The sequence below is a fragment of the Monopterus albus genome, unplaced genomic scaffold, assembly GCF_001952655.1.
Source record: "Monopterus albus unplaced genomic scaffold, M_albus_1.0 scaffold1.1, whole genome shotgun sequence".
NCBI classification, from domain to species: domain Eukaryota; kingdom Metazoa; phylum Chordata; class Actinopteri; order Synbranchiformes; family Synbranchidae; genus Monopterus; species Monopterus albus.
Window position 1 is genome coordinate 5804032 of NW_018127881.1, and position 7070 is coordinate 5811101.

General features: G+C 38.2%; 1 long non-coding RNA gene across 3 annotated transcripts in view; it reads right to left on the reverse strand.

Annotated features, from left to right (window-relative positions):
- LOC109971353 (uncharacterized) overlaps window positions 1–1919 on the reverse strand; it is a 4796-nt gene extending 2877 nt beyond the window's left edge. For 2 of the 3 annotated variants that reach the window (XR_002276553.1, XR_002276541.1), the window contains exon 1: window positions 1130–1913. This is a non-coding gene — a long non-coding RNA (uncharacterized LOC109971353). Of the gene's footprint in view, window positions 1–1129 lie in introns of all 3 variants that reach the window. The other variant, XR_002276550.1, reaches the window with a different exon arrangement.
- Window positions 1920–7070: the final 5151 nt, after the last annotated feature.

Sequence of the window (7070 nt, forward strand, 5' to 3'; positions counted from 1 at the left end):
ACCTCCCTAGGAAGGCGCCCAGGAGGCATCCGAAACGAATGCCTGAGCCACCTCAGCTGGCTCCTCTCGATGTGGAGGAGCAGCGGTTCTACTCTGAGCTCCTCCCGGGTGACAAAAAGCCAATGGGATTTTTTTTTCATAGGCTTTTGGATTATTGCAAAAACTCAGTTCTGGGTTTTAGGATTCACTGTATGCAAGAGTCATCCTCCAGATAAAGTCAATTTCTGGATACTCAACAAGAGCTCTAATAATGTAGATATGGATATGAAATTCTCCATGTAATTCTCTCCGTGGTTAATAGGACATCAGTTACTTATTCAGTGTTTTTGACATAAGTAAATTCTACTATTGCTTCTATTTCAACAAAACCTTCTGATATTTTGAATCCGAGTTGAATTTGAACAAAACTGGCTTTTCAAGATGTTCATGGATATCTGACAGCAGAGGAACTCAACACTGTAAGCGCACGCATTTGCCTAACAGGGTAGTCAGCTACAAGAAAGAAGCAGGATTTAACTATTAACCTGATTGTTAAAGTGGACATGCTCCAGCAAAACAGTGCTAACTGGCCCCGCTACACAGGGACCCAATGAGCGGGCACAAACATTAACAATTCAAAACAACATTATCAATTCCGGCTAATGCTAGAGAAAGTAGCCCACCCAAACTCAAAAATATACATTAGTTAAACTACTTTAGAGCCATAGGCTTTAAGCGACCCTTGGTGTAGTTTGGTGAGTGGGCAGCGGAGCACTATGGTGCATTTTCAGAACTGCAAAAAAACATTCTCTCCAGAAATAAAGTTAAGCAAGCTACGTCGGTGGGCAGTTCACTCAAGCAATTGTAAAATATCCTAAAACTTCACATCCAGCTTACAAACACATGAACTGTTACGTCGTTCAAAGACCTTATTTAGACGTTGCTAAATTTAATTGTTTATAAAAAGACGCTAGCATCTTATTTGCTAAACATTGTATTCCTGTAAGCAAAGCTAGCGTTAGCGTGTTGCATTAGAAAGTTTTGAAAATTACACTTTGCGACCTTCAAAATCAAATGGGTTACGTTAACATCCAATTTAGGAAAAAAATACAGCATTTGTCAAGTTTGAACTGCGATGGCTGCTTCTTACCTTTGCAAATCTGCGACTCCAAACTGAAGCTAGGAGACGCCTGGTGTTTGTCTGGCTAGCAGCTACCTCTGGGCTAACTCGGCGGTGGTGAAGAGACGTGGGTGACAAGCGGTAACTCGAAACAGGGACTTCATCCCGCCCTATTTCAGGTACATATTTGGCCTCTTATACTCCGTATACTGCACTGCAAGCTTATCTAGACGTTTTTCCAGCTAACTACTATATTTTTACCACCCATAGTAGCATGTACATTACTGTACAGGCCGCTTCCACAAAATAGCGCGCACTACACTCCCTGTCACAGACACGTTGCTTGTACGCGCTTAAAGAGGAGGCCTAACCGGCAGCACAGTGGAAAAATATCCACGGTCCGTTAATCTATCATCAATTCATGTCTGTAGCCTATTGACGATTTAGATGACTACGCTGACCAACAGAAGTGAGGACGCCACCATGAGAAGAGCAACTGAACTTGTCTGACGTCATGTGAAGGCCCATTTTCACAAACGCACTTATTTTCAGCGTCTTTGTGTAAATTCATTCGTTTACAGGTTATATGAACTTTTTTACACTTGCTGAAACATTTTTATAAGTACAAATCGTTTCTATACTGCATTGCCTATTTAAAATGTTTTTACAATTACAAAGCTTTTCTACACATATTCAAAACGGTTTTACAAGCTCAAAATCCCTGTGACCATGTACTGAGCTCACAGGTTTCATCACTATGTCTCAATAGCATCTGGCAATATATTCTTCACTATGAGAAAACAAGCAAATCACTTTCAACTATCAACAGCTGAGTTCACTGGCTGTACCTTCATCCAGGAGGGTATATGGAAAGGGTGTTGAACTGAGATATATGAATAGTCACACACTTTTCAATAGTTAGAATGAACTCAAGTGTCTCATCAGTTAACACACTGACAAGAGAGGCTCTTCCTCCCTTTCTCAATAGCTAACCAATCAGAATTCCTGTGACTGCTCTGTGGGTTGGAGCCAATATTAAGTTTAGTGGAGCACACAGGATGCATGTCTTAAAGTACTCTACAAAAAATGTAAACATAAAAGTAGGGGACAAAGAGAAAACCAAGCCAACTACCAATAAATGTAGGGTGCCACAGTCAAAAGCAAGTAGTTGGAATACGAGTTGAGATTGTTCTGTCAACCAACACTTCCAAGGGCAAGAATGAACAATCAACCTCAATACAATTGTGATTGAAACCCTTTAAGGGTATTTTAAAAATCTATTAAAAACTGTCTATTGCTTGCATGTAGGGAGAGAGAAACTAAACCTTTCAAAAGGATCATTTATATTTTGTATTGATTATAATAAATAATGGTGGCACACACAAGAAAGTAACAGCCATTTTAAAAAAAGATTATGCTTTCTTTAAATTTTTTTTATGTACTGTAAATTTCATCGGTCTGACTTAAGGTGATTATAATTTACTTAAGTGTTTTGCACATAAAAAGTAACAAAACATGACTGCAGATTAGTTTAACCTCATCACATCCCTGATTGCGGCACTGCTATATTAACATGTTAAGGCGTGATGGGCTGCTAAATCCTTGCTGCACACTGTGTCAGTGACAGAGACTATATAGAGGGGATAAAATAGGAGGAATGTCCATCTCCATAAGGGCTGGAGCAGAGCAGATGGCACTCTTTGCTATCACAGGCATGGCTGAGATTAGTTGATGTGAGAGGGGGCGCAGGCCCGATGAGGGGGCAGTGAGGGAAGCCCACATCTGTTTGGATTATCCAAGCAGGGAGGAAGCTGGGGTGGGGGGGACGTAGGAGAGACCACACAGCTTTCATAGAGGGCAGACAAGAATAGCAAAACATCTGATCACTAACACACACACACAAATGAACTGAAACCAACACTTAAAAGGCTACAGAGAAATTAACTTGTGAGATGGCGTACTTTTATCTACAGCCAATGATAAATTCAAAACCTTCAGACTTAGTTATAAAATACAGGAACCCAAGGAATAAAGCTTGAAACAAAGCCAATAATAGCAAAACCTTTATGACTCATGCTGACTCACTTGTTCAAATTATAGCAAAGATGCTGTGTCACATGTTAATTTCTAGGTTCATCCCCTCTTCCTTTCAAGACTTTTATTTAAAGGATGATTTCAGCTTGGGGCAGTCACTCAGGTAATTGTGACCAGTTAATATGAGACATACGTGCTTGCTCAGCAATCACTGCCAGTTATCCTAAAGCAGGGAGGACACGATGTCCTCCGGGAGCAGACAGGTTGTCACTACACACAAAGGCAACTGATTATGACTGCTAATAAGAGTGGAATTGACATTTTGAAACATTTTTGCAGTTGGAAACATAAATATTTCAAGCACTTAACTGTTAAAGACTGAATACCTTCATGTGATTATCATTATTTTTCATTCAAGTGTAAATTGATATATTGTAAATTTAAATACTGAAACATATGGAAACACCAAATAAATAGTATTGCCTCATGTCCCAGTGTCATTCTAGACCTAAGTCTCTTCAGCTGTTTCTTGACTTGTTCCTTCAACATTTCATTATCCATTAATAATGATATTGCATGATAATTCCATCTGTTTTTCATGCACTGTCTGGTATGCATACATAAGTGTGCTGCAAAACCTCAGCCCTTGACCTTGCTTGCCTTTAAACCTGACTCATCTCTACTAATTAGAGAATAAATCTGAATTCCATATCTCTAGTGAGCACATGGGCTGTATTAGAATACAATGACAGTCAGAGACTAAGCAACACAATATTGTGCATGAATATCTAGCAGAACTAGGCATTTTTCTGTGCAGAAAAATGCAACTGGAAGTAGCAGTGTCACCATACAGGGGCTGCTGTGGGAGACATTCTACTGAGATCCTTATGACTAACTTTAAAACATGATGGAAATACTGAAGCATTGTTCAAAAAGCAGCAGTCATCTGAGAGGATGCAGACAGAGAGGCCTGTCAGTGTGATGCTATGTAACTGCTGAGTTGCTTAAGTGAGTCACATAACTGAAGAAAAGCATATACAGTATTTATCCTTAACAAACAAAACAAATCAAACAAAGAATCTGAGTGAAACCGTGCTACAGTAAATGTGTCTGCGAGCTAAGGTGAGAGATTTGCAGGAGCAACGACTTCAGAAGAGCTTGATAAAGAGGGAAGACTGTCAAAAGTTGTTAAATCTAAAGCCTGTGTGCAGCACTATATGCAGCACCGAGGCCAGTCACTGACTCAGCGTAAGTGGTCGCTAAAAAATATTTTCTGAGACTTATCATACCATGAAAATCTCATACTGGTGCAACCCTAGACTGGACATGTTAGAGCCAGGAGCTGCAGAAAAACAGCAACTTCTGTCCTGTGACAAGATGCCAAAGCAAGTTCATAACAGTGAAACCATTACATTTAAATCAAATCAAATTTTATTTGTATAGCGCCAAATCACAACAAAAGTCATCTCAGGACACTACAAAGTAAGGTCTAGACCTTACTGTTATCAATATTATTACATAGGGAAAACCCAACAAATCCCCCTTGAGCAAGCACTTGGTGACAGTGGGGAGGAAAAACTCCCTTTAACGTGACTGCTCGTCAACTGATTTCTGACAGCTGAGGTATTAAATTAAATTCCATTATTCTACAAAAGCATAGTACAACTCCTTATTTGATTACAGTGACTATTAATTGATTACAATTAACTGCCACCTGTATCAGCATCATTACATGTTTATATACCATAATTCCACAGGAGAGAGAAAGTGTGTATGACTGAGGTTTAACTATTAACGATTGTTCCTTCTTCTCCTTTGCGATTGTGTCAATAAATCATTAGTAAATAAAAATTTCATGGTAAATGTTTAACATTAATAAGTAAACAGGTTGGGCTGGTTTTACATAACAGACTGCAAATATGATACTACAGGACACAATACATAATGAATCACATTATCACTCATATAACATTACATATATAACTTACAATCAAGCAAGCAATAAAGTGCCTAATGAAGGTTGCATTTTTGTTCTTCAACACGTCATCATGACTGCTGAAAGCTTCGGAGACACCTGATCCATGGAGCATTTTTGCTATGCTGTTGTTGTGTTTTTGTAAAATAATGGAATTTAGTTTATTATCACAGCTGTCAGAAAACCATTGTTATAAACGATTTACTAATTAGCTCAGTTAAAATAATGAATAAAAAAGTGCAAAATAAGAGTTAGTATTTAGCTGGTTTTTTTTGTTCATTATATGGTGAATAGTACATAAATAGGTTGCATGACTGAGTCTGAGGCACTTTTATTCTGGCATTCACACTTTGTGTTGCATAATCTCCATGGAGCTATTTTTAATGTGTCAACAATAGAATCATGAGAAAACAATATATTTTCTCTATCACTGTCACCTTGCATTTGAGCAACTCATAATATTAGCTGCTTTGATATCACCGCTTTGATTTCACCTAGTGTTCAGGGTAATCCTTTCTTCAAAAAGCATTTTCCTAATTATCATTTTTCTGCATGATTAATGGGGTCAGTCAGTCAAAGATCGCCATCTAGTGATAGCCAACAGTCACCGCATCTGCAATATACAGCAAGCATCTTATTTTGGCTCTTTGTCTTACACAAACTGAGCTAAGAAAATTTAGAAAAATTATTTTGACCAGTAGGAGATCATAAATTTGCTATTCAAAAAAAGAAAAAAAGAAATCAAAATCTGTTTCTTGAGGCCTCATAAAGAATGCACTTTCTTAAGTAAATTCTGCATGTAGATAATTCAAATATCTCCTATTCTAAGGCCTGTTTTTGTTGTAATCTAAACTTGTTTTTCTTATACCTTGTTAATTTCACTATTTTGTGTCTCGTTTTAATGGAAAAAGTTATTCAATGGAAAATTTAATAAAATAAAAAATCACTCTTAAGCCAAAATACAAGTAAAAAAAGACAGGCTAACCTAAAAACTATTAAACTGTTTTTGCCTTTGTGATACATTTCATTAAACATGTTGTGCTTCGTAAATTGAATTTATACTCCTGCATGGCTGCACATGTGCGCCTCTCATTTCGGAGGGGGATGCATAGCTGTTGCACTGCCTAAGGAAATGTTGTTTAGTGTTTAACAATCACATCAGCTATCATTCAGATTCCAACAGGAGGGGGTATCACTGTTTCCGGTTCAGCGTTGCACTGGGGCAAACGGATTTAGGAGCACAACTACAGATTTAACATCAGATTGTTTTAAAACAGCCAACACCCGCAACCACCAGAATAATATTTACACAGTGACAAATGACATTTGTTCACCATAATATTAGTTTTATTTGTGGTTACTGTCTGGGTTCAGTGGTGACAGGAGCTCACTGATAGCTAGCAAGTGACAGGAGCAGTTACTGTTCACAGGAGCCACAGAGAACTAATGGGTATTCAAAATATTAGCATGTAGCATATAGCAATATGTTAAAATTCACAAATAGGCCAATATTAATTTGATTTCCCCACTGTGGGATCAATAAAGTACCTACTCTACTCTATTAAGAAAGCGTGGGCAGAATAGCACCACCAGTGTTACTTATTAGTCCTAAAATATACTCAATCTTGACCTTCAGGTTACAAACACAATGTTAACTGGTGTCATTCATAGGAACTTTCAGATGCTGCTATGGATACTAGCATCTTATTTTCTACATAGTGTATCCCTGTAAGCCAAGCTAGCGTTAGTGTTAGCATAAATGAAAAAAAGTTTGAAAATTACATTCTAGCAACCTTCAAAATCAAATGTGTAACATCGTGATGTCAGTTGCTGACTTACTTTTGCAGATTCGCTGCTCCAAACTGAAGGTGGAACACCATTGGTGTTTATGCTAATGCATGGCTAGCAGCTAGCCGTAGCAGCCTTAGGGCTAGCAGGTAGCCGTAGCAGCCTTACGGCTAG